The sequence below is a fragment of the Chelonia mydas genome, chromosome 6, assembly GCF_015237465.2.
Source record: "Chelonia mydas isolate rCheMyd1 chromosome 6, rCheMyd1.pri.v2, whole genome shotgun sequence".
Classification (NCBI taxonomy): Eukaryota; Metazoa; Chordata; order Testudines; family Cheloniidae; genus Chelonia; species Chelonia mydas.
Window position 1 is genome coordinate 117,285,011 of NC_051246.2, and position 27,442 is coordinate 117,312,452.

The 27,442-nt window shown below is 43.7% G+C and overlaps 1 long non-coding RNA gene across 1 annotated transcript; it reads right to left on the minus strand.

The window, feature by feature from the left end:
- Positions 1–17,354: 17,354 nt before the first annotated feature.
- On the minus strand, positions 17,355–24,007 carry LOC122466395. The gene is made up of 3 exons (XR_006291834.1): positions 23,953–24,007; positions 22,216–22,295; positions 17,355–17,893 (listed from the first exon to the last, which is right to left on the minus strand). It is a non-coding gene; the product is annotated as an uncharacterized LOC122466395 (long non-coding RNA).
- Positions 24,008–27,442: the final 3,435 nt, after the last annotated feature.

Consider the following 27,442-nt stretch of genomic DNA (forward strand, 5'->3'; position numbering starts at 1 on the left):
GGAGAGAGCAGCACCCAGCCCGCTTCGCCCTGAGCCAAAGCTCCACTCCGCTCCTTGCTCCGCCCATAGCCCAGTTCCAGCCCCACTCTGCCGCCTCCTCCACCCACTAGCCCAGCTCTGCCTTCATTCCCTCTCCGGCCCCAGGCCAGCCCCAGCCGCAGCTCCTCTCCCATCCCCAGTTCTACTCTCAGCTCTGCCTTCAGCCCAACCTTCTCTGCTGAGCCAACTGTGCAGTAATGGAGAAGGGGCGCGGACAGATTCCATTACTGGTAATCGGGGAGGCAACTGGAAAAGCCTGGGCACCACTGATATACATGACACACACATACATACACACACCACATGCACTGCCCTGGCAGTGAGTGTACTCTATAGGGCTGCAAGTACATTTTTTAAAATTAAATAACAGATGTGGGGCAATTCCGAATGGAAGCCACTTTTCTATTTCTCCTACTGGGTAATATTTCCCCAGTTGCTCCTTCGCTTAGTCAGACATGTCTGGTGTGGGACCAGGAGCCACTATAGATTTTTACATGAATATGTTCCTTATATTCTGCATGGGATTCCTCTGTCTCATAAGCATCTCTGATCTGTCCCCTCAGTAAAAAATTAATATATATTAAAAATGAAAAAAAGCATGAAGGAACAAAAGCTTACTGTGTTATAGACTACCCCTTAATAACACTTTACCTTTGGAGAGACCATTTAGCTAATGAAAAATAGTTAACAGTATTTGATGGTGATTAAGTTTAATGGGGCTGAGACCAAGGTAGAGAAGATAAAGTTACAAATGATACTCTGCTGTATGAGCAAGAACTGCGCCTGCTTGGAGCAGAACTTTGACAGCAGGCAGCACTGGTTCTAATTTACACGATGCTTCACTAAATGAAATTTTGAATGTATTAAAAATTAAGACTACTTGTGATGGGGCTCCACTCACCATGCTGGTGCTCCCTGCTGGCCGTCTTGGGGATTAGCGCCACAGGTTGGTACGCTCTCTCCCAATGGTGCCTCGCCCGCCGTCACGTCTGCTCTCTGACCCACATCACTCCTGGGACTTCAGCATCCTCTTCGTGACACGGCACATGTCACCATTTGTGCTCCCCACTTCCCAGGTTTAGTACTGCAGTCCAACTGTCCAGCCACTTCCCCAGTAGTGAGTACGGGTGACCTGAGCCTGCCCCACTACTCCAGGTCCCGACCCAGGGAGCCTCTGAACCACAGTCATTTACTACATTCCTTTGCCTCAACTTTCCTGGGCCTGGCAGCCACAGCACCCTACTCAGTCCCAGCAAATGAAAATCAGAACTGTTCACCATGGTGCATTTTGTCTATTCCACTGAAGCAGCAATTTCCCTATTCATTCCACTGGCCTTTCTTAGTCCCTTTTTCCCATTCTCTTCTCTGGACCCTTTTTACTCTCTCTCTAATGGGGATATCACAGATGCAGGCAATACCAGTGCAGGGCCAAGGTACACAGTAATGTAAATCAGTTAGAAACTGGGTAGAAGTGATAAAGAAGTGTAGAGCTAAAGAAAGTGACATTCACTGGGTGTGCAAAATGAGTACAACAGACACCCCTACTCTTTCCTTACACCCTCCTATTAGTTGTTTTTCCTGCCATGTTCATGCCCCATTTTTGATCTTTTAGCATATGTTCCATTCACACCCACTGAATGCCAATTTGGTGCATGTTACACTATTTTACCAATTACCACTGACACCTAGTCTGCAACCTGTGCCACTGAATTTGACCCCAGTTACATCAGGTTTGAATTTGGTCCATTAGAACTTTGCCACTGGTCCCTACAGAGTAGCCCCCAAACTCAGGGGGGACTAGAACATCTCCTGTTTAGCATTCACCACTGCATCACTGATTGCTGGTAATGCCTGTACAACAGCATAAAACAGCATACAAATAATAAACACACAGCATTTCACAATGATCCTATTCCTGTTGAGACAAATATTACACTTTACTGAGCAAAATTTATCCTCACTTATATGGCATTTCTAGATTTAACTCCATCTAAGATGGGATCATTTACACTGTCATAACATGCCTTTTAGAAACAGTCCCCATATTATTTGCAGTCATCTAAAGTCTGGAATTAAAAATCCGACCTCCTTTCTAGTAGGAAAAAAAGAAAATCTCACATCTGGCAGACCTGGGTATTTATTATACTTTATAAAACTCCATGCTTCTGTTATACATGAGACAGGCAGAGACGAGGCCCCCAAAGTGTTATTTCCTCACTAGAGTGAAACAAGTGGCTTATTCAGTAAGTTTTCAAAGAACAAAGGCGAATGGATTATCTCAAGAAGTTAAATGTACAGAAATCCACTATAGTCTACTGTAGATTTTAACTGCCTAGCGTATGTGAGGGGAGAAAAAATCTATAAAATCTATCATCATGGTGTCCAGCTGGGATTTTACACTTCTCAAGGAAATGTGAGCTGTGAACCACCAACAGCTGCTTTTCTACCAGCCTATGAAATTACCCACCAAAGGAAAGGGGTTTTCAGATATTCTCAAAATACTGCTGTACAGCCAGGAGAAACCCACTCAACTCTCCCGGCCAGCTAACCCAAGTCTGCTCTACAACCTTTTCCAGCACAAGTAAGTTGGTCGGGAGTGTGATGAGGTGTGATTTCTGACCGACACAGCTGTGCTAGCAAAAGCCCCCACAGTGTGGCTGCACATCACACAGGCAAAATGGTGCTTTTGCTGGTACAGTTTATTTCACTCAGAGGGAGAGAAGTGGGGGCTAAAATAAGCTATCCCAGGCAAAGTGCTCCTAGTGTGGCCTTTAGGGATGTGACTGAAGCTCATTAGATATACCTGAGCTAGTTTTAATCTAACTAGCTCAGGTCCCGGAGCAGTGAAGCCATCAGCGTGGTAGCTCAGGTACCAGGGCAGTGCAAGCTTCAATGCGGGCCGTACAAGCCTGCCTAGAACCCGGGTTAGCACTGCCACAACTTCACTGCCCTGATACCTGAGCTAGCAAGATCAAAGCCAGATTGTTTATGTCTGTACAGGCTGCAATCAGACCCTGTGAGTGCTGTATCAACACAGCCTTTGAGTCGGTCAGAAAGGTGAATTTAAAGCTACGAGCCAGATCCACAACTGACGTGGATCAGCATGGTTCCATGAGTTTACATTGGGATTCACATTGCGTTCATGCTCCCTGAGATGAAGTTAATCAGAACTGCATCAATATACATCAGCCAAAGATCAGTATCCAGTGCTTGGACTTTACGTGGTGAGATGTTTCCTTGGGTGAGTGGGTAAAACACAGAAGCACAGGGAAGCAGAGCACAGCCGATGAGAGTAATGAAATCTGAATGACTTGCATTAATGGAGGCGATTTTTCTACCTCACTTCAAAGAACTATACAGCTATAGACTTTGCTTTTAAGACTTGGCCATTGTTCTTGCTGACAAGACACCCTTTTGTTCACAAAATTACATCAATAAGGCCCTTTATCTCAGGGAAGGAATAGGAGGTTTGTGCTAAAGCACCTTGATGTAATCCATCCCCTTTGTTTCATAAGTTACAGCTGTTACAATGGAGCAAGTTAGCAATATTTGTTTTACAATAAACCACAAGGTTCAAACATTCTCTTCACAAATTAACAGGTGAGTTTAGACACTCAATTCTGTGGACAATAACAATTGAACAATAAGGAGTTAACAATAAGGAGAAGTTGAGGGAGGCAGGGGGAGTCACGAATGAACTGCGGCAATTTGGCATTTGGTTTTAGAAGATATTCCATGGAGCAGAGGCACAGAACATGTGGTGACAGCACTGTTAATCTCCGTGGGACAGATCCACAGTGGCAGATCTGGCCCTAAGAATGCAAAGAGCTGCTCCAAAAGATTGGACTCACCCCCACTTCGCCTCCGCAAGGAAAGTTTCAAGCCCAAGTGTGTTTTGGAGGCCCTGTGAGTAGGTTATAATTTTCTACTCACAAACCCATCTGAATTATGACACTTTGCTATATTTTATGTCCTTTCAGCTATATTTTATGTACCAAGAAGCTAGATAGGACAAGAGAGTAACAAGATGACATTGGAGCTGTTGTGATTGACCAATAGCAACTGTTCTAGCAAGAGAGACACTACAGCATCCTCCAAGACTGCCATGACATCCCAGGAGGTGTGCTGCCTGCCTGAGCCTGCATCTGAGATGTTACAAAAGGTTGCCAAGGCTCATTCATCCCTCTGATCATGACCCCATGCTGCTTATCTACGTGGGCACTAAATACTGCCTGAGCAGATCAGCAGTGACTACGGGGCTGTGAGAGGTGGGGTGAAAGGTTTGGGGTGCAGGTTGTGTTCTCGTCCACTCTCCCAGCTGAGGGTAAAGGCCCCGGCAGGGACAAGTGCATCCTGGAGATGAATGCATGGCTGCACAGATGGAGTCTACCTGAAATTACTATCAGGTGGGTGCAAAATTAGTTGACAAACCATACTCAAAGAGTAGTTATCAATGGTTCACTGTCAAACTGGGAGGGCGTACCCAATGGGGTTCCACAGGGGTCAGTCATGGTTCCAGTACTATTCATTACTTGGATAATGGAGTAGTGAGTTTGCTTATAACATTTTTAGATTACACCAAGATGGGAGGGATTGAAATCACTTTGGAGGACAGAATTAGAATTCAAAAGGACCTTGAAAAATTAGAGAATTGGTCTGAATTCAACAAAATGAAATTTAATAATGACAAGTGCAAAGTACTTCACTTAGGAAGGATAAATCAAATGAACGACTACAAAATGGGGAACAGCTGGCTAGGTTGTAGTACTGCTGAAAAGGATCAGGGGGTTCTAGTGGATCACAAATTGAATAGAAGTCAACAATGTGATGCAGCTGCAAAAAAGGCGAACATCATTCTGGGGTGTATTAACAGGAGTATCATATGTAAGACACGTGAGGTACTCAGCCCTGGTGAGGCCTCAGCTGGAGTTCTGTCCCCCATTCTGGGTGTCACACTTCAGCAAAGATGTGGACAAATTGGAGGGAGTCCAGAGAACAGCGACAAAAATGATAAAAGGCTTAGAAAACTTGACCTCTGAGGAAAGGTTAAAAAACTGGGCATGTTTAGTTTTAAGAAAAGATGACTAATGGGGGATCGATTTTTCTCCATGTCCACTGAAGATAGGACAAAAAGAAATGGGCTTAATCTGCAGCAAGGAAGATTTAGGTTAGATATTAATGAAAACTATCTAACCATAAGGGTAGATAAGCTCTGGAATAGGCTTCCAAGGGAGGTTGTGGAATCCCCATCATGTGAGGTTATTGAAAACAGGCTGGACAAACACCTGCCAGGGATGGTCTAGCTTTACTTGGGCCGGCCTCAGCACGAGGGGGCTGGACTGGATGACTTCTTGAGGTCCCTTCCAGCCCTACATTTCTATGATTCTGTGACGTTGCTTAAACTCCCAGCCCATACTGTGGTCCAGTACCCTTTACATTCAGCATCTTGTCCTCGCTGACTAGGTTCTTCCCATCTCTGTTCGCTACCTTCACCTCCACTCTCATTTCAACCCCTCTCTCTCCCTATATTGCCCAAGGCTTGCAGCCTCCCAATCACTATTCTCTCCTCTAACTGTGCTCTTTATCTGTCTCCCAGTCTCACCTTTCTGCCTTCTTCCATGGTATGCTCTGCACTCAGAGTAGCCTCCACGGCTCTTTTTTTTTTTTTCTGGTAGGCCCTGAGCAACCAGAGACCCAACCACATTTGCTCTGATTTGGAGAGATCTTTGCCCCTGCGCATGCCTGGCAGAAGCAGTGTTCCCGTTCAATTTCTCTCTATTTGCTGTTGGTTTGGAAGTCGGCAAATTCACTTCCCCTGCAGCTAGTACACAGAAAAAAGGAATCCTTTAACATTGGAGACCAAAATAAAGGCTGCAACTCCTTCCATAATCCATCTACAGCAGCAGAAATATGCAGCAACCCAATGGCATCAAATTAACAGCTGAACAGGGCTGTGAGCTCATTAGTGGAGAGTGCAAGCAATTTTTAAACAAGCTACAACTGTCAGCTAATGACCTTGGAAGACACAACTCCTCCCCCGAGAAAAGTCCACATCAATACAGAGTTGACAGAGTTGGTGACAGCTGAGTGTGTCACTTATACGCCTTTTCTCTGACAGAAAGATGCTGAAAAATAAGAGGGTAAAATCAGGGAGGGCAAATCAGTGTAATTCAAGCAGTACCTTGACATCTTATCAGTCATTTAACACCACTGCAACTTTGCTCAGCAAATGTATCAACTTGCCCTTCAAAAAATCATTTTATCCAAGCGGCAGATTCTTAGTATTACACAATATACCCAGTATGTGTTGGTAATGTCCATAAAAGACATTGTGAAACCATGTGAGAACTCGCATTCACCAGACACCCGTGGCCATCTCCCCTGCACCCTGCCTACTGATCATGGCTTTCCACGAGCCAAGGGCAGGGGCAGCACCAGGTCGTACTGCCCCAGGAGCAGCCCAAGAGGGAGACCATGTCTCTGAGAGTTCCTCTGCGGCTTCTCCTGCTTTTAAAACAAAAACAAAACAGACCCTGTGCTGCACACACTTCTTTCCTAGGAAGATGATGAGAGAACAAACATGTGGCAGACGTTAGTCACATCTCTTAATGCACTACTGGAAGGTGCTCAGATACTGTGGTGATGAGGACAATATAAGAAACTAAAAAGAACAGGACAAGAAATTTGGCCCTAATACATCTTCCCGGGGGCACCGTCCAACATCCCAATTCTTAGAGCAGCTTCAAACAGCCTAAAAGAGAGAAACCTCCCACCAGATTGTTCCATCTTCTCCCCCTGAAAACCAACCCAACAACATGCACAGGCTAAAATCAGTCCTAAACCAGTGAGAGATTTGAGGTCCAATAGCCCATGAGCTCTCAAGCTAGAAACAGGACCAGAGTTTCAGATAGTGTAACTGGCACAGCTCCGTTGAAGTTAATGGATTTACACCACTGTGGACCTGGCCCCAGGAAAAGTGTTATGCCGCTGGAAAGGGGAAATTCCCAAAGTCCCAATGGAACATTCAGCACTTGCCTCTAGTCTCTTCAAAGCTCCCAGGACATTGTAATTTCAAGTCAGCACATTCTCATGCATTGAAAAGAGCTCAAGGCATTTTGAGAGGTTTTTAAAATTAGTTTTCTCATTGTCTTCTTCAGACAGTTGGACTTTCTGGTGCTAAATGTAGAGGCGGAGGGATTTCAAAAGAAAAATAGGCGCAATGAAAAAAATTTCAAACTCTCCACAACACTTTAAACATAGCTTTTCTGTTAAATATATTGCACATACAAAATGCCTGCAGGATAGGAGTGGTGTGACATAAAGGTTTTACTGGCACTTATCTGGGATAAACTTGATAACTCACTAATGGCTTTGCCTTTCCTGAGTAATGGGACGATCCCAAATTGATGCTGACAAAGCTTTTATAACATCCCTTGCACTATGGTATGGTAACATCGTCATAGCATCACTTGTTCTCCATGTATCAGACACGGATCACAAATGATCAAATAAATCAGTTAGCCAATAAAGTAAGCAACCATCCCTAGTCTAAAGCTAGCATCCTACACTTCCACTACTTTTGCAGTCTAGCGAACAGGGCACTGAACTGGGATCAGACGCAAGAGATCCAAGTTCTGCTATTGGCCTACTGGGTATTCTTGGGTAACCTGTACCTCAGTCCCCCCCTTCCTTAAAATGGGGTTGTGATACTGACCCCCTTTAAAAGAGTTTTGAAATCTACAAATGAAAAGTGCTAAATAAGGGCAAAGTATTATTATGAATTATTATGGTGATGTAACTTAGCCTCCAGTAGTCAGATGGTCTTAGTGACCAAGAACCAGAGGTCAATCAATAAACTGAAAGATAATGCGTGAGTATGTCTCTTTACATACACAGTGACAGGATAGCTGTTCTCTGTGCATCCTCCTCAGCACTGACAGAAGTTATGCCAAAGAAAAATAAACATCTCACAGTAACCATTATTCAGTTGCTAATACTGCAGCCTAAATTTATTCTGTGTGGTGTCTTTTCATACAAACTAAAGCTCGAAAGTGCTCTGCAAGACTAATAATAAAGTTTTCATAAACTCAAATAATAAATGTGAGATCAAGAAATTTGGAGTAAGAAAGAAAAAAAATATTTTCAACTGAGATCTGAAATGGGATCGTGAGTTGAAGATATTTTTATATGGCTACAAATGTATTATATTTATATGGCTATATACCATATGTATATCACTATAAACACGCTGTAGTTAAATGGTTTTCTACATGGCTATGAATGCACTATATTATATATATATAATGTGGCTATGAATGCATTGTATTTATTTGGCTATATATTGTATGTGTTTGGCTATAAAAGCATTATATTTTCTTTTAAAAAAAAGAACACATCACTCAGACCTGGCTATAGAAACATTGTATTTATATAGCTCAGAAAGATTGTTCCAGATGTTAACAGCTGCAGAAGAGACCTATTGCACACAAGCAATGGTTACATTTTCCTGTGTTTGTCTGGGTGTCTAGTCTATACGGTACTTTTGAGTGGAGATAAGGGATGTTTTGACTGGATTCTGTTCATTCAAACAAGAACAATTAGGAAAACTCCCTTGGCTGGACGGTCATACCCATCTTCCAGAATCCAAGCTCATCTTTAAAGAGCTTAGCTACCTTCTCACCATGAGCAAAACAGCCACAGATTTCTTCAATAAGTATGAAGACAAATTGCTCAGCATGGACAATTTGGGGATGCACTGGCACAATCTAGACCAAGGTCGTCCACATACTGGCTAAAATACCAGAGCAAACTCTTGAGCTAGTGTCTGCAAATTTTCCTTTGACCAAAGTATATTCCTAAAGCACCGCAATCCCTGCCCAGTGGCACATTTGGACTGGTGTGAACGGGCACATGTGCACGGAAGCTGTTACTCACCCTGTGGAAACCACTGCAAAAGCCTTTCATTATACTGCCTTTGGCAGGAGACAAGAGAATATGTATACATTGGCCATTCCTTAGCTACTGGAAAGCCAATTTAAATAGAGTTAAAAACTGTTTTCACTGTAAGAGTAGCTTTATGGAAAACACAATGGGCATGTGATAATTGATAAAAGACTTAACTACTATATGTAGAAGCCAAAAGTCCAATCAAAGGGCAGTATGCTAGTCCCCGCTGAATGATTTTCCTGCAAAAAGAGGTACAGGAATCTGGTTTCTTTCTGCCTCAGCTAACCAGCATGTGCCCAGACAATACTCAAGAGAGTTTGGTGTACACAGTTTTCAGTCTCTAATCTGTCAGAATTAGTAAAGAGGACCGTGAACCTGTAGGGAAATGAACAGCACAATCTGAACACGTTTCATCTTCCACATGAGATGTATGCCAATAAAAATACAGCACATAAAAATTGGCTTGGACTTTAAACACATTGGAATAAAGAGGTGGCCCTGAAATAAAGAGATGACTCTATGTTGGCTCTTACCATTTAGAAATCTTTGTAACTGTCACTTGACTGGAGTTGTGAGCCTCAGACTCTCCTCTCATTTCCTGTTTACATCTGTGACACAGGACAAGAATGCAAGGGACAGTAGGGAAAATGCCCCTCTTGGAATGGAAGTCATCACTAAGGTTTAATTTAGGATTTCTGGGATTTCAATGAATTCAAGTTGCATATATTTCTGTTCAGGGTCTGAACCAGAAGCCTATTTTATAGCTAAAGACACCAGAGCTGACCAAGAGCATGGGTGAAATCCTGGCTCCATTGAAGTCCGTGGTAGTTTGGTTTGTAAAGCACTGTGGGTTTGTAAAGCTTTTGAGATTGCAGGGAGCCACTTGGTGAAAGAGAGGTATCTGGGTACTAAATCAAGACAGACACAAAGGGGTAGATGCTTAAAGGCTTCCCCACACAGCTCAGTCAGTCCACCTCATTCCCAACACACACAAGCAGCAGCTCATTCTTAGGCCTCTGCTGAGCCAAGCATTCAAAAATATTGCAATGTGCAAAATGGGATCTTGGCAAATCCAGCTCTAGTTGTAATGCAATCTGGGATTTGAACCAGGTCTCCAGAGCCGAAAGGCAAATAATGTGTGCCACACCCAGCCTTCCAAAAAACCCCAAAAGATCTGATCTGACCAATTGCATTTGGCAAAGCAGTTGCTAGCAGGTTTAGTGTCATGGCCAGGTCAGCAGGGTGTAGAATTACACTGAAAGTTTTATGCTTTGTCATTCCGATATTGGCTGCAAAGAGTAAGGTTTCATCCAAACACATCAGCATGAAGATGAGAAGTGGTGCTGAAGAGCCAATACTCTGGAACAGGCCAAGGATGGCTATTCTGATTGGATGGGATATGTACATCAGATATTATAGGTTAGGTTGCTAGCATCGCTTATTATTAAGGTTGCCAGACACTCCCTAGTCCTAACACTTGCCTGTTTTCAGTTGCTTATAACTCTGCCAAACTTTTAAGCATTTGGGCTGAAACTCTCCATGCTGGATGTCAGCCTCGGGCTGCTTTGTTCTACAAAAATTCAGCAAAATAGTTCAGTTGTTTCTGAGAATGAGGCTAGGGAAAATACACATTGTTTTGCTCATTTTAAAAAAATTCTAGTACCATTTTCTTTGAAAGTCTCCAGTGGCTCTGTGATTTGGAGCAGGGACTTGAAATTTGACAGCGGGGTGGCCTTTGTGTCAGGAATGTGCATTTTGCCCTCTCCTTGAAAACCTACTCAAATTTGGCTAAGTTGTAAGTCTTTGACAATTGTCATTTAAACTCACAAAGTGCTTTATAATATAAGGCACGCTGAAAAATCAGGTCCTAGCCACCTTGAATTGGGTACCCAAAATTAGTGGATACTTTTGACCTTCATCTCTCTGTTCCTCAGCCCCTCACCTTACTAGGGTGTTGTGAAGATTAAAGAATGTTTGTGAAGCACTCAGATACTATAGTGATGAGCACCATAGAAAAGCCCATGAGAAAATTAATAATTCTGTCTTCAAAGCAGGGTTTGAATTGTGTGCAGTGTGACAAACTGGGGAAATGTCTGTATTTTTTCTTAGGAATAGTGTATGACTTGGTTTCTTTGTTCAATTTTACATTGCTGCATGACTGAATGCATAGAGTAAACAAAGGAGGCTGTAAATGGGGGTGGTTAAAGAACCCAGGAAGGATGAGACAGTGGCACGACCCCTCAGGTACCTGCTTCAAAGGAGTTAAGACAACAATGACTTAGGAGTCATTAGGAGGTGGAAGCTACTACCAAGGCACCATTCAGTTTAAGATGGTTTTTTTCTGAAGACTTGGGCTGAGGTCAAACGACCCTTGGGGTTAAACAGTGTCAGAAAGGGAGTGGGTAAATGGTCACCTTAGCTGGAAGCTGACAGAGAAACACAATAGTCAGCAAGGTGGAGACAAATAAATCATACTTTGGTTTGGAGAAAGTGCTTCCTTGTCATCAAATCATAGACGTGTAGGACTGGAAAGGACCTTGGTACGTCATCTAGTCCGGTCCCCTGCACTCAAGGCATGACTAAGTAATAACTAGAGGATCCCTGACAGGTGTTTGTCTAAGCTGTTCTTAAAAACCTCCATCATTGGAGATTCCACAACATCTCTAGGCAATTTGTTCCAGTGCTTAACCACCCTGACAGGAAGTTTTTCCTAATGTCCAACCTTAACCTCCCTTGCTGCAATTTCAGCTCCTTGCTTCTTGTCCTATCCTCAGAGGTTAACAAGAACAATTTTTCACCCTCCTCCTTGTAACAACTTTTTATGTATTTGAAAACTGATATCATGTCCCCTCTCCGTCTTCTCTTCTTCAGACTAAACAAACCCAATTTTTTTTCAATCTTTCCTCTCAGGTCATGTTTTCCAGACCTTTAATCATTTTGGTTGCTCTTCTCTCGACTTTCTCCAATTTGTCCACACCTTTCCTGAAATGTGGCATCCACAGCTGGACACAATACGCCAGCTGAGGCCTAATCAGCACAGAGTAGAGTGGAAGAATTACTTCTTGTGTCTTGCTTACAACACTCCTGCTAATACATCCCAGAACGATGTTTGCTTTTTTTGCATCAGTGTTTCACTGTTCGCTCATATTTAGCGTGTGATCCACTATAACCCCCCAGTCCCTTTCCGCAGTACTCCTTCCTAGGTGTCATTTCCCATTTTGTATGTGTGCAACTGACTGTTCCTTCCTAAGTGGAGTACTTTGCATTTGTCCTCATTGAATTTCATCCTATTTACTTCAGACCATTTTTCCAGCTCATTTTGAATTTTAATCCTATCCTCCAAAGCATTTGCAACCCCTCCCAGCTTGGTATTGTCCGCAAACTTTATAAGTGTACTCTGTATGCCATTATCTAAATTACTGATGAAGATATTGAACAGAACCAGAACTGACCCCTGCAGGACCCCACTCCATATGCACTTCCAGCTTGACTGTGAACCTGATAACTACTGTACTCTTTGGGAATGGTTTTCCAATCAGTTATACACCCATCTTATAGTAATTCCATAGCTTGTTTATGAGAAGGTCATGCAAGATAGTATCAAAAGACTTACTAAAGTCAAGATATACCATTTCCCCCCATCCACAAGGCTTGTTAACCTGTCAAAAAAAAAAAAGCGATGAGGTTGGTTTGACATGATTTGTTCTTGACAAATCCATGCTGACTATTACTTATCACCTTATTATCTTCTAGATGTTTGCAGATTGATTGCTTGATTATTTACTCCATTTTCTTTCCAGGTACTGAAGTTAAGCTGACTGGTCAGTAAATCCCCAGTTTGTCCTTTTTCCCCTTTTTATAGATTGGCACTCTATTTGCCCTCTTCCAGACCTCTGGAATCTCTCCCGTCTTCCTTGAGTTTTCAAAGATAATCGCTAATGGCTCAGATATTTCCTCAGTCAGCTCCTTGAGTATTCTAGGATCTATTTCATCAGGCCCTGATTACTTAAAGACAACTAACTTGTCTAAGGGTATATCTACACTGGCAGAGTGACATCGCCGGCAGTTACATCGCCGCTCAGAGAGCACTGAAGGGAAATCACCGTTGTGTGTTCACACTGTCAGCTGTCTGAGCAACAGCATGTTCATACTTACGGCACTTGCATCGGTATTCAGAGCAGTGCCCTCTGGGCAGCTATCCCACAAAGCATCTCTTCCTCTTCTCCTGCTCACAGTTGTGGGAAGGGGGTCGCAAGGCATCCTGGGTCCTGTCCCAATGCCCCGTGATGCATTGCTTCGTGAAATCTGTCGTAGGTATCATAATTCCTATGGCTGGAGTGCAGCTGGGACTGGACAGCCTCCTCTCCCCAAATGCTGATGAGGTCCAGCAGCTTGGCATTGCTCCTAGCGGGGGATCGCCTGGTGCGTGGAGCAGGCATGGTCACCTGCAACGATGTACTGAGACCACTGTACACATCACCGAGCAAACAGGAAGGGGACTTTCAAAATTCCCAAGGAATTTAAGGGGTGGGGCTGACGGTTGGTCACCTGAGGGCAGGACTGTAGAGTTCAAACTGATGACCAGAGAGATGAGAATAGGCATTGTGGGACACCTCCCGGAGGCCAATCACAGCACTGTAAATCGACCAGGGTGTCTAGACTGGCACTGTGGTGCTGTACCCACGGTGCAGAAAGCTGTAAGTCTCTCATCAGGGTGGTTTTTTTACAGCGCTGCAACTGCATGGTTTCTGCACAGTAAGTGGCTTGGCAGCGTGTACACCTCAGGAGTTACAGTGCAGAAAACTGCTTTACTGCACAGAAACTTACCAGTGTAGACAAGGCCTAAGTCATTTTTAACTGGTTCTTTCCCTAATTTAGCCTCGGATCCTACCCCATTTCCACTGGCATTCACTATGTCAGATGTCTGATCTCTGCTTGCCTTTTTGGTGAAAACTGAACAAAAACGGCATTTAGCACTTCTGCCATTTCCACATATTCTGTCACTGTTTTTCCCCCTTCATTGAATAATGGGCCTACTCTGGCTTTGAGTCTTCCTCTTGCTTCTAATGTATGTTTAGTCACAGAAGCAATGCATGGGGAGGGCATGCGGGGTTACGTGCTCTCCACATATTTCTGCCAGGGTTTTTATATTATATATATATAAATATACACACACACACACACACACACATATATATATTTTTGGGCAGTGGGTTCAAAATGCTTGTTCCCCCTCCCACCCTCCCCCCCCCCCACACACACACACTATCAACAAGTATGCATCACCTCTGGTCTTCATTGCTTGGTACTCATTTGTAGTCATTGCACACTGTTAGCGATTACAGGCTCCCAAAGGAGTTGTCTGGCAGGGTCCAAGCCCAGTTGGACCTGCTAGGTAACATGGTAGGCAGCCTGGGAGGTGTAACCCAATGACCAAGCCACAGAGCGGTTATATTGTGGGATCCCGGCCCAGAGAGATGTGGAGGCCCAGGGCTGACACTTGAAAAGAGGATACTCAGGGGACTAGGAAAGGGTCTCAGAAGGGGCAACCTGCCTAGGGACCATGACATGAAGTAAATAAGGCCACACACTGAACAGAGGAGAAAACCAAATATTGAATAGCTGCTCAGTGAGCACCATTCATTCTATGTAGTGGATGAGGCAGGGGTGTCTTTGGAAAAATTAGTAAGTGATCATGCAATTAAAGACTGTTTCACAATGCTTATACACAAAGGGGCTGAATTAAGGTTGCACAGGCAACCTCGATTCTGGCATTTCCTAACTTTTGAGTGCTTGACTATATAACCTTAATAATGTTCTATTAACATCGTTTGTGTAATGTGTAATCTATATCTATTAGTTATACATGTATAGAGAGATCCTTTCATAATCATCAAGCATTTATAGCATTGTACTTCACCCAGCACTGGGGCAGGACCCAGTCATCTTTATTACAGCAGTTACAGGACAGGTGCTGAAGAATACCTCACCCAATTAAAGCAAATGTGGGATTTTATGTAAACAATAATGTAATAGCTAGGGCCTTACCAAATTCACCGTCCATTCTGGTCAATCTTCACGGTTATAGAATTTTAAAAATCGTAAATTTCATGATTTCAGCTATTTAAATCTGAAATTTCACTGTGTTGTAACTGTAGGGGTCCTGACCCAAAAGGAGGTTGTGGGGGGGGAGGGGTCGCAAGGTTATTGTAGGGGGATCGTGGTATTGCCACCCCTCCTTCTGCGCTGGTGCTGGCGGCGGTGCTGCCTTCAGACCCTGGACGCCTGGCCAGCAGTCGCCGCTCTCTGGCCGCCCAACTCTGAAGGCAGCGCAGAAGTAAAGATGGCACTACCGCAACCCCCCTACAATAACCTTGCAACCCCCGCGTGGCCCCTTTTTTGGTTGGGACCCCCAGTTTGATAAACAATGGTCTCCCCCGTGACATATGCATAGTGTATGGTAAAAGTACACAAAAGACCAGATTTCCAGGCAGGAGACCAGATTTCACGGTCCATGATGTGTTTTTCACGGTTATGAATTTGGTAGGGCCCTAGTAATAGCCCATACTGGTGTTTGCCCAGGACTCTAACCCCTGTGAGGTGGGGAAAGGAAATAACAGAAGGCCTAGTATTTCATAAGAACGGCCATACTGGGTCAGACCAAAGGTCCATCTAGCCCAGTATCCTGTCTTCCTACAGTGGCCAATGCCAGGTGCCCCAGAGGGAATGAACAGAACAGGTAATCATCAAGTGATCCGTACGCTGTCATCCATTCCCAGCTTCTGGCAAACAAAGGGTAGGGACACCATCCCTGCCCATCTTGGCTAATAGCCATTGATAGACCTATCCTTCATGAATTTATCTAGTTCTTTTTTGAACCCTGTTATAGTCTTGGCCTTCACAACATCCTCTGGCAAGGAGTTCCACAGGTTGACTGCGTGTTGTGTGAAAAGCCTTTTGTACACGTTCTGGAGAAACTAACTCTGGATCTTCTGTTTTATATAATAGCTTCCATTGCCCATTATTCCAATTTCCCCTCAAGCATCTCCAGGCTTCCTCCTTCACTATCCGTTATGCATCCCAAAACCACTACACTTTCCTCCTGTGAATCCCTCCTTAGAACTCACCTCTGTGATGATGCCTACAAAGCACGACTATAGCTATGCAGCACGTGGGCTGTGACCTCTGCTTATTGTATGAAACAGGTTCATTTCAGTGCTACCTTGCCATTCCCCCTCTGTTTATTTTACTCCACTTGTTGTCCTTCACCATATGATTAGACCTTAAGCTCTTTGGAGTAGAGACTGTCTTTTTCTTTGTTTACTATATCTGTACGCAGCACCTCTCACAGTGGGGCCCTGACTCCTGAACAGAGCCGCTAGACCCTACCACAATACAAATAAATAACACATTTGAGTCAAATACAAATGTGTCTATTACACTGCTTTGTTCACCAAAGGTTTTTATACTTTGTTTGTTTTTGCTTTTAATGATAGTAGGGAAAACCCCACAAGTTTTACATACCAAGAGGGCCTGGCCATTTCTTCCTTCCGACTTAGACTTCAGGAGTAATGCGGTACTTCTGATAAGTACAGTTTCACTTTGTTAACAGTATCTTTTTTCTTTCTTCCAGACCTCTGCTTCTGTTCTTCTTGGGGACATTTGCCATCTGTTTTATAATCTCACCATTATCTGAGGTTAGGACTCAATGACCTTTGTAGACTTTAATTAAAGTTTCTTTCTTTTTAAATCATCTTCATCAAATTCAGGCTTCCAAGCCACATCTCTTGTGAATATTTTATCATTCTGACTGCAAGGAGATACATGAGAGAAATATATTAATTACTTTTATTTTATCAAGCTGATGAATTAATCCATGATTGGATATGAAAAGGGTAGAGGACATCTCCCAAAGTCTATATAGATGTCATGTTAGTCATTTTATGAGTCACTTTACAGTTTTTACATGATTTGAGTTTTTAGTTGAAAATGCAGCATTTAGCAGTTCAACTGAAATGTGTAACCACATAGTTAAAGCATTACAGTGACTAGACTTTACTCCATTACACAAAGCAATGGGATTTCCTTGCCAAGCAGGCACCCACCTTTTCACATGTACTCAAAATGGCCCCTGTGAGCAGTGTGTGTAGTCTGGAAGGAAAATCCAAGGGTTATGGCACTAGCCTGGGCCTTGGAAGATGGAGGGTCAGTTCCCTGTTCTGCCAGAGACTGCCTGCCTGACCTTGGGTAAGCCTCTGTGCCTCAGTTCTTCATCTGTAAAATGGGCACCATGGCACTGCCCAACCTCACCGGGGTTGTGATCATAAATACATTAAAGACTCTGAGGTGCTCCAATGCTAAGGTGAGGGGGACTGTATAGGACTCCTTAGGAAGAAGTAATCATTAGTTGCATACCAGCGGTGGGTCATGACGTTTTTGACACGAGGCACAAATCACAAAATAGTTATTTCCACCCCGCCCATTGTATCATTTAATAGCTATTAAAATCTTACCTTATTTATAGTGAAGAAGAAGCAGGCAGACCCAGAAGCTGGAGCCACCACTGCTGCTATATGGACCGGCGGCAGGGGGGAGCGCACCACTCACGGCAACCCCGCGCTTGGTGGTAGCTCCTTGCACAAACGCACAGGGCCCACCTGCGAGAGAGCAGGCCATGGAGGCGTACACCTCAGGCCTCATCACGGTGTGCTGCAGCCCAGGCTTAACTGCTACAATCCTGCCATGGCCTCACCAAGCCGTGGCTACCACAGCAGCACCCTTATCAAGTGACTTCTGGCCATGGCCAATTGCCACAGCAGCAAGGCAGCTTCGTGAGGCAGTATTAGCCACGCAAGATCTGAGCCTCGGGCTGCACTACATTCATCGACCCCTCTGGTGTCATGTCTCACTACCGGGGAGAGAGAGTTGTGACATTTAAAGCAAATCACAATTTGTCCTTAAATCTGGGTACATTTACCAATTAAATAAAAAAAGAAGATGCTAAATGGGTTTTGCAGCTTTGGGGAATTCTTAGGCAAGCCGCCCCTCTTCCATACTAACTTGCCCAGTGCTTCACTGCACCGTCCTCAGAAATGGACCCCCTGAGCCACATCCACAGCTGGGGTAAATCACTGTAGTTCTGTCGACTCCATTGAAGTCAATGGAGCTTTGGCAATTTACCCTCACCAGGGAACTGGACCTACAAGTCCAATTGTGCGCCCATGGAAGTCACTGCTAAAGCTGCCATTTATTTCACTGCATGCAGGATCGTGCCCAATGCAAAAAAACCACTGGATTTATGCATGAAAATACATCACCTCATCATTTATATTAACTGGCTCCCTTGTTGGCTGGCTCAGTGAAAGGTGGAGGTCTCTGAGCTCAGCAAAAGGACAGGAACGGAGTGAGCGTGGAGACCAATGGAGGAGCACCTAAGAAGTCCGTATTCATGCACATTCTAGGACTGGTGCCACTGCCTGCACTGTGCCTGGTCTGTGGATAAACTGGGGGATTTCAGGGTCTTTCCTGTCCATCCAGCACCTTCCCCGGGCCCTAAATTCTCTGAAAACAACACATAGAATTTGTCTGGGGAGTCAGGGGTGCCGGAAGAGGTGGGGACCCAGGGGCCATGGCCCCATCACTTTTATGCCCTCCCACTTTTTATCGGCTGCAAGGGCGAGCAATGGGAGGGGGGAGAGAGAAGCGAGCGGGGATGGGGTCTTGGGGGAAGGGGCAGCACGAGGGCGGGAGCTCAGGGAGAAGGGGTGGTGTGATGGTGTGGCTTGGGGAGAAAGGATGGTGTGGGGGCCAGGCCCCAGGGAGAAGGGGCAGTGCGGGGGTGGGGCCATGGTTTGGGCTCTGCCCCTTCCCCCTCCCACTTTTAGGGAGCTTCCACCACTCCATGGGGTGGGGGCGGTAATGTTCAGACATGTTGTTGTGGTTAAAGCACAGGTCTAGAAGTCCGGTAAGCTCTGATTTTTCCCTTGAATTTGCTGTGCAATTTTGGGCAGCTCACTGAATCACTACGTGCCTCAGTTTCTCCAGCTGTAAAATGGGGAAGATGCTTATCTAGTTTCGTAAAGCGCTATGACAGCTATGGTTCAAAGTGCTCTATGCATGCCAATGAGCAACTACTTCATTAAAGCTCTTGGAGCGTCCCAGAGGCAAGACACTCTATATAAGTGGACAGCCCTGTCCGCTGACCAGCTGGGTGACCCTGGACAAGTCATGTCAACTCTCTGCGCCGGTTTCCCCTCCACCTTTTGTCCGTTTTGTCTCTTGGACTGAAAGTTCTCTGGGGAAGAGATGTGTTTGTACAGCGCCTAGTACCGTGAGACTGATCTCAGCTAGGGTCTCCAGGCCCTACTATAATACAGATAATCATTTTTAAATATTGAATATTAAATATCACAGTGAATGTCTCTTTAATGTTGGTCTTAGGAAACGTTACAATGTGGCTCTGAGTCCATTTTTCTAGTGTTCTGTTCATGAAAGAGTTTTTACAAGGCTCTGAGGTCTTTTGGAACCATCAGTAGCACTTAGAACAAGTCTTGCCCTCACCACACACTCTGCGCCACATGCTGCTGACTAAATAAAATAACTTCCCTCCGTTGTCTGCAGCCTGATAACTGCAGTTCACCTCACCGACCAATGAGCATATGAAATTATTCCCTCCCATTCAGCAACTCTCCCCAGATTTTGTGATACAGCCCAAATGAACACAGTCTCGATTGGTTTTCCCAACACAGAGCAGCCAGCTGTGCTGTGGAAACAGGTGTAATTGCATTTGTTGCATTACCCAATCAGACGCCCACATCCTGCTGAAAGTGAGCCATTATCACAATTTATAAACAGATAGGTAATCTCTTCTGCTTGCCCTTAAAAATCATTTTGCCACTGGAGCACATTGTGCAGATTAGCAGATACCGGGAGATTGTCTTCGGCAAAGCAGTAAAAAGCTTTAAGTGCCCTAGATTGTTTTTTGATTGACTTTTCAAGGAACAGCATATCAGAAGAAGTCCAGTAACTTCTCCCTGTGGTATTTTAAATGCATATAATGGTCAGAACTGACAGACAGTAATGAGCCTAGGAGACAGGCAACTGAATGTTGTTTCATTTCCACTGGTGAAGAGGTCTCAGCAAGGGGTCTCAAGTTTAAGACAACACACAAATATTCAGTGTCAAGATTTTCCTTCCATTCATGCTAAAGCCTGTGTGGTCTGATCTTTTCCTCAGTTTAAAATTTAGGACAAGCATCTTAAATGTCACTGGTCAAATAATGTAAATAAAAAGTGACTTCCTATTAGGAATGACCTGGTGAGATCCTCTCATACACCCCACCTCCTGGAATCTAATCACTTTCACACAAAACATTTCAGCTGAAAACTTGAAGTAGCTGGTTTGTACTTGGAGATTCCAGCATGGCCTGAAGTAGAGTGGGGAGAATGAATCCCCTTCCCATCATACATTAGACAGACATGCAGCCACCCCGGGTTTTTCTTTCAAGTTGTGAGAATAGAATGTGAGTTTCTTAGAACTTACTAAGAAACTCACCATGACAGATTCTAAGCACCAAACCTTGGAAGGCTACTCCTCAGCTTTGCATCCTTCTCAGCATCAGAAAGAAAAGAAAAGAAAAGAAAAGAAAAGCCCTCACTGAAAATTCCTGAAAATCCGTAACATGTTTGTTAAAATAAATGAAGCTGGTTTGATGTTCTCACCCAGCTCCACCAAAGACAAAGATATTTTCTGAGAAATAACATTTTTTCTCATGGATATTTTCTAGCTTCTGGGTGGAGTCCTCCACCTCTAACTCTACCCTGCCAACTTAGGGCACGTCTACACTGGTGCTGGAAAGTGTAATTTCCAGCTCAAGTGACATACCCACATTTGCATCTTGAATGGGATCATAATCGGGGTGGCTAGCCCATCCCACTGCTTGCACCGCCACAGCTACACTTCTTTTTTTTAGCACTCTAGCTCAGTCAGAGCTAGCGTTGGTATGTCTACCCTACCAACTCCAATGTATATGCACCCTTAGCCTAGTTCCGGCTGGTCCCAATCCCCGTTAGAAGAACCACTACATACCAGATAAACTGGTGTGGTGTGTGGGCCCTTAGGTTGCCCTGTTAGCACACTGCAATATGTATAACACAGTGAATGGTATGGGAGCCAGGCTTCAAACAAGGCCTAGATCACCTGCCACTTTCCTGGGTGCTTGGGCAGGAGCTGGAGAGTGAGATATTACCCACTTTCTGAAAAAGGGACTTTATCCATTCATCTCTGCTCTTGGTTGAGGGTTGAGGACTCCACTCAGCCTTTGTAGTGGTGGGTAGAAGGCTTTGGGAGCCTTCTTCAGCTCATACAGAGTCAGAGGCAGTTTTGGTGGCTTCCTCTCTCCTCTCCCGGTTGGCCACAAAGCAGGGAGGGTATGGAATTTTTCGGATACCTTTCTACAGCTGTGAGTGTCAGCAAGCCGGGCTTCACCCCGGCTCAAAGACATTTCCTGCCCCACCCAGTCTCAGTCAAGGGGGTTTATTTCTTTAACAGTGATTATCAAACAGAAAACAGTCTTAACTCCATCCTTGGTCCCAGGTTCCAGGGCCATCCCTCCCAGGGGTCTCTGGCACTTCAGCTCCTGGCTGCTTCCACCTCAGTTGGCTCTGCTCCCTTTCTGGGCTGCTTTCCAGAGCCCCTGACCCCTTGATCCAGGGATCCACTACAGGAGCTAGCTCCACCCCAGTGGGGCTTTCCTTCTCCAGGGCTCAACCTGCCCAGTCCTTCCTCTTCAGCTGCCTCCTAGCAGCCCTTAATAGGCCCAGATATAGCCCAACCCTCTTTAATTAGCTGGACTGGGCTCGGCTGTTCCGGTCCAGGGGAGCTGGGCTTAGTCTATCCACAGGGACCAGTTACCCTGTAACAAGCTCCTATGTGAGCAAGAGAGAACCCAGTGCTCCAAAATGCTGCCCCTTCTTTTATGCTGAGTTCAGACTGATGCCTTGAGAAGAAAGAACTGAGCTCTGACCCTACTATTGAGACAGACTGACCCCACGGCATGAGCTGCTGCTCCCATGCCACAAGAAGTGGATCCACATTTTTTCCAGTGCCCTGTGTTCCAAATTCACTAGGTCCTGTCCAAACTTATGTCCTAGATCCTGGTGCTGTCAGGATGCTTGCTTGATCCACTACTGCAACCCACCTACCCACACCACAAATGCAGACTTGACGCACCTGGTACCCAAAGCAGACTGCAACAGTATCAGTGAGGAATTTTCACAGCTGGAAGTGTGTTCCCACCATGTGGGGAACCTCTGAGGAAGAGAAGGCGGTCAGTGTGATTTCCACCACAGCTGGCAGAGCCAGGAACCTTCACAAGAGCAGTTAGAAGCAACTTCCCTGACAGTACCATATGCACCACATTCACTCTACCAAGGAACAGATCCTTGTAAACAGGGGGCATAAGAGAACAACAGTGACTTGTGACAGAAAAAAGTGATGTTTGGGAACCATCTTTTAGCTCTAACACATGTTTCCTTGAAAGGGATAACATGTTGGTTTCCCTCCATACAGGCAAGGAGGACTCATGTTCTGGCACAGTTGGACCATAGCCAGGGTACACAGCTGATTAATGTATGCTGGGCCGCAGGCTGGAGTCAAACACAGCTGCACCAAGGGGCAGATTCTCAGAGATGCTGGGCACCTGCAACTCCAATTTATTTCAGCTGGAGTTTCAGGTGCTCAGTCCTTCTGAAAATCAGGCCTCAGATGCCCATGGCTTTACCTACAGTTAGACTCAAACCCAGTTTGCTTAACCTAGAGTATTTAGAAATGCAGCATTAAACCGGTTCAGTTTAACTTTGTTTAGGCATGGTGTGGATGGCCAGTGTGGACACTGGCCTGGAACACTGTGGATAGGGTGACCAGATGTCCTGATTTTATAGGGACAGTCCCAATTTTTGGGTCTTTTTCTTATATAGGCTCCTATTACCCCCCTCCCACAGTCCCGATTTTTCACATTTGTTGTCTGGTCACCCTAACTGGGAACCTGGCCTGGAACAACTTTTATTCATTTAGATTTATTTCATAAACAGGCACCTATACAAAGATTCTAGGTGTCCTGACACTTAATTATACCTACTGATGAAGAGCACTAAATAAGAGCAAGATATTATCATTATTATATCAATATAATCATACCACGAGCAGCATCAAAAAGCACAAATTCAGACAGGGAAAATAACAAAGCTCAGCCAGCCAGTTCCAAAAAGCTTCTTTCCAACCCCACCTTCCGATCATTTCGAGAACATACCCCCCTTCCCCACATCATTCTGGGAATATACATGGTTTATAACATCATTTTACCATGATTCCTGTCCACAGCAGGTGGCCCAGCTAGGTTAACTATGTTAGCCTGAATTGAACTGATGTTAAACCACATTAGACAAATTCTTGCACAATGTAGACCTACCCAATACACAGTAACCAACATGCTTCAGCTTTAGTGTAGAAAATAAATAAATAAATATCATCTAGCACTTATGAAGTGCTTTTCATCTTCAAAGTACTTTCCAATCAGTAGCTAATTAATTCTCAATGCCCCATGTGAGGTAAATCTATATGTATTATGCATTAACATATATACATTATGTTTGATCTTTTTCTAACAAGTCCCTCTAGTCCAGAAAATTCACATAGAAAATAGCACAGGGAAAAAACAACCCCATCTTTGAAATCTGAGAAGATTTCAGGGTCTAGGACAAACCCATTTGTATGTCACATTTAAAGTAGAAAAATACTTCTTTGGCAATTCTTCTTTGGCAGTTCTATCCCTACTAAGGGATTGGCTTTCCTTAATTTATATTTAATAAGTGTACCACCAAAAATATTTGATGCATACCATATAATATGACTAGAATCACATTAAATAATATCCTATGACTTTAAACATGAATAACTCATTGTGATTACTTCTTTTGAATTGCATAGTATACAGAAACTACTTTGGGTGTTGTCAATGGTGAAACTGTGTATGAAATAAATAAATACAATATTTGTGAAATAAAACCAAATCATTTCTGGGAAAAGAATTGCCCATCTAAATGCATGTCTATATTTTTTGGGAAACCATAAATATTGTTGTAATAAACTTTTGTATTATATAATGTGTACACTACAGTATAGCAATATGACAGTTTTATTTCTGGGGAATTGCCAAATCAACCCAACAAGATTATTGCAGACAAAAATGACATTTACAGCTTTCAAAGTAGCATCCCTCTTGGTTTTTATTCAGAGAAAGTGAAGTCCTCACAGCCCATTTTGGGACCTTTACAGCTTGGTTTTCACTGGAGGATTTGGTAACCGGTTATTTTTTCCCTATCAGAAAGATCTGATGGTTGCCTTTTTTGTTAAGTTCTGAAATCTTTGGGACCGATCCTGATCTCTTTACTAACTTGAGTATCTCATTGGCTTCTGTAGGGTACTCCAATATAGCACATAGATTGAGACCCAATTCAGGAAAGAACTTAAGCGTGTGCTTAATATTTAATTGCACGTTTTAAGTCCCATTGAAATCAATAAGACATAATGGCATTCTTAAATGTAAGCATGTGCTTAAGTTCTGTCCGAATTAAGAACTGACTTAAGAACCTGCATAGGGCTTTCTTGAATCAGGGTCTTCACTCTTCATTTGTACTTAATCTGATACTACACACAGCTAAAAGGAAAACGTCCCATTTCACAGGTACGGTGTCGTATGAGAGACATTTTAGAACAATTATAAATAGCAAGGCCCGAATCTTCTGAGACAAATCATCATGCCCCATCTGTCACGTTCCTCTGTACTAGATACTCATGTTCTAATTACAAGACCTGAACATGTAACTACTTGGTCATCAGGCTATTCATTAGTTGCAATGACTGGCTGTGGTCAGTTTGTAATCTCTGAATCATCTTCTTGTTCTATATATCCACCACCTGTAAAGTTTCTTCTGTTGGCTGTTCTTTTTGAGGAACAAACTGTAGATGTTGATGGTTTCTGTTTAACTCTCCACTGTCGGTCTCGATCACATATGATCAGGGCGCTGAATTCTTTTTCTTTACAACAGCTGGAGTTGACCATCCCTTTTCTCCATCCAGATTGATACGAACATGGTCACCTAGATGCAGCTGTTCTCTAGCTGAGTATTGTCTATTGTAAAAGTGTTTGTGGGCTTCTTTTGCCTTTTTATCTGATTTGGCTACTCTCTTCTTGTCTGGCCACTTTGGAGACAGATTTTTTTCCAAAGTTGGAACAGTGGTTCTGACTTGTCTTCTCATCAGGAATTGTGCTGGACTATATCCAGGAGCTGCTATTGATGTTGATCTGTAACTCAGAAGAGAAAGGAATGGATCTTCCCGCTGTACGATTTTGTTGGCTGCTTGTACAGCTCTCTCAGCCTCTCCATTCACTTGTGGGTAGTGTGGGCTGCTAGTAAGATGATGAAAATCATATTTTGTTTGGAATTACTTATATTCTGCTGCAGTGAATTGTGGTCTATTGTCCATCACTATTTGTTCGGGAATACTGAAGTGAGCAAAAGTGCACTTCAGTTTCTCAATAACAGTGAAACATGTTATGTCTTTCAAAGTACATTGTTTATATATACCTGGAAAAATAGTCCACGATGACCAGGTAATTATAGCCTATGAATTAGCATAAATCTGCTGCAGGTCTCTTCCAACATCTGTCTGGTAGAGGTGTTGTTATTAAAGTTTCTTTGTGTTGTGTTGGTCAGTTATTTCTGTAATGGTCACACACACAGATACTTTATTCTTTATGTCCTTGACGATGCCTGACCACCATACTGACTAGTTGGCCCAATCACAGAACTTAGTTAGTCCTTGATGTCCTTCATGTATGAGGTGTAGAATTTCTCTTCTCATTTTGTTTGGAATTATGATGATGCTGTCTTTAATCATGAGTCCATTTGACATGCTTAGTTGTCCAAGCACCACAAAGTGGTCTCTTGTCACTTCCTTAGTATCCTTTAGATACTTGGGCCAGCTGCCCCGAATATAACTTAGAACTTCCTGAAGTTGCATGTCTGTTGAGGTTGCTTTTTGAAGCTGGTGCAGTCTCTTTTATGACACTGGTCTGTATGCATCCACAGCATTCACCTATGCTTTTATGTCATCTTTGAGCTCATGGTTAGTTGACCGCACTGCTGGGCTCTGTGACAGAGCATCTGCTACTACCAGATTTTCCCCAACAACATATTACAAATTGGGCTAAATCACATTAACCTTATCAATAGATGCTGGTATCTCAGTGGTACTTGATCCAGGTGTTTTCTGTTGATGAGGGTTACAAGCGGTTTATGTTCTGTTATCGGTGTAAACGAATCCAGTGCACACAGATAAGCTGTAAGAGTTCTCACCTTCCCATACACTTGCCAGGCACTCCTTTTCAATCTGTGCATATTGTTTTTCTGCTTCTGTCAGTGGGTGAGAGAAAAATGCAACTGGCTTCCCCTTAGAGCCATGTTGTTGTAACAATATACCACCTAGGCCATAGTTTCTTGCCTCTGCACTGACCCATTATAGGTTTGTACACGTGGTAGTACTTGAGAGTTGGAGCTGTTGAGATAACTTCTTTTACCTTTCTAAAGGCAATTTATTAATTTGTGCCCCAGAGCCAAGATGTGTTGCACTTTAACAGTTCATTCAGTGGTTTTGTCACTGTGGAAAGGTCTTGTAGTAACAACCAAGGTAATTTACTATCCCCAGTATATGTTGCAGTTCTGGTACATTAGTTGGTGCATTCAATTCGCAAATTGCTTTTACTTTGTCAGGGCTAGGACTGATTCTATCTTTGTTTATTGTCTGTTCCCAAAAGGTCAATTTGGGGTAAGTGAAAAATGCATTTTTCCTTGTTTAGCTTAAGTCCAGACTGACTGATTAGGCTTAGGACTTTGTTGAGAGTTTTGTTGTGTTTGTTAACAGTTCTGCCATCTTTCTTTGGAAAATTTCAGGTGCAGTAGTAATCCCAAAAGGTAATCTTCAAAAGCAAAATCTCCCAAAGGGTGCGATAAATATAGTCAGTTTAACATTCTCTTTGGCTAAAGGAATTTGTCAGAATCTGATCAAGGCATCCAGCTGGGAGAAAGCTTTAGCTGCTTTCACTTTGGAGAGGAAGTCATCCAGTGTTGGGAGGATATGGTTTTCTCTCACAATTGCTTCATTAAGTCTTTTAAGATCCACACAGCTTTATATTTTTCCATTATAACTGGTACCACTGGAACACACCAGGCTGCTGGATCAGTGATTTTTTCCATTATGCCAATTTATTCATTCTCTTTAACTCAGTTTCCCCTTTATGAAGTAATGGGATAGGACTCTTGCAAGGTATATGTACACTATATGGTTTAGTATGGTCTCTATAGGTAATTTGAGGATGATTTAATTGGGGATTGGTCCT